The sequence below is a fragment of the Rhincodon typus genome, unplaced genomic scaffold (genome assembly GCF_021869965.1).
Source record: "Rhincodon typus isolate 14 unplaced genomic scaffold, sRhiTyp1.1 hic_rhity00007686, whole genome shotgun sequence".
Taxonomy (NCBI): Eukaryota; Metazoa; Chordata; class Chondrichthyes; order Orectolobiformes; family Rhincodontidae; genus Rhincodon; species Rhincodon typus.
Genome location: NW_025973324.1, coordinates 6,391 through 7,709, shown reverse-complemented (window position 1 = coordinate 7,709; position 1,319 = coordinate 6,391).

The window sequence follows — 1,319 nt, the reverse complement described above, 5'->3', positions numbered from 1 at the left end:
CCTCTAGCCTACCAGCCTGTTTCACACTGTCCTCCTCTACAACTCGGTCCCTCTCAGTTGTGAATACCGAAGAAAAGCATTCACTAAGGACCTCTCCTATCTCTTTAGGCTCCGTGCACAAATTTCCTTCACAATCCTTGATCGGCCCTACCCTTTCTCTGGTCATTTTCTTATTCCTCACGTACATGTAAAAAGCCTTGGAGTTTTCCTTGATCCTATCTGCCAAGGTTTTCTCATGCCCCCTTATAGGTCTCTTAAGCTCACCCTTCAGCTCCTTCCTGGATAACATGTATCCCTCTTGAGCCTTTTCCGTTCCTTGTTTCCTCAACCTTACATTAGCATCCTTCTTCCTCTTAACCAGTCGTTCAACCCCTCTTGAGAACCAAGGCTCCCTCACTTGACCACATCTTCCCCGCCTGCTAGGGACAAACATATCGAGCACACGCAGTATGCATTCCGTAAACAATCTCCACGTTCCAATAGTGCTCTTCCCTGACAGCATCTGTTCCCAATTTATGTTACCCAGTTCTTGCCTAACAGAACTGTAATTACCCTTTCCCCAATTATAAACCTTACCCTGCTGTATGTACCTATCCTTTTCCATGACTATTGTAAAAGTAACAGAATTATGATCGCTACCACCAAAATGCTCTCCTACCAACAGGTCTAACACTTGGCCCGGTTCATTGCCAAGCACCAAATCCAAAGTGGCCTCTCCTCGTGTTGGTCTATCTACATACTGTGTCAGGAATCCTTCCTGAACGCACGGGACAAAATCCGATCCATCTAAACTATTACAACTAAAATGTTTCCAATCAATACTTGGAAAGTTGAAGTCACCCATGACTACAACTCTGTGACTTCTGCACCTTTCCAGTATCTGCCTCCCACTCCGCTCCTCTACAGCTAATCGGGGGTCTGTAAAAAAACCCCAACAAAGCGACTGCTCCTTTCTTGTTCTGGACCTCAACCCAAACTGACTCTGTAGACAGAGATAGCAGGAACTGCAGATGCTGGAGATTCTGAGATAACAACGTGCAGAGCTGTGATCATCTAGTTCTGCACCTTGTTATCTCTGACTCTGTAGACATATCATTCTCGAACTGCCTTTCGGTAGCAGCTATACAAGCCCAGATTAGCAAAGCCACTCCCCCACCTCTTTTTCCACTCTCCCTATTTCTTCTAAAGCATCTAAATCCCAGAAATTCCAACAACCATTCCTCTCCCTGAGTTACCCAAGTTTCTGTAATGGCCACAACATCGTAGTTCCAAGTCCTGACCCATGCTCTAAGTTCATCCACCTTATTTCTGATACTTCT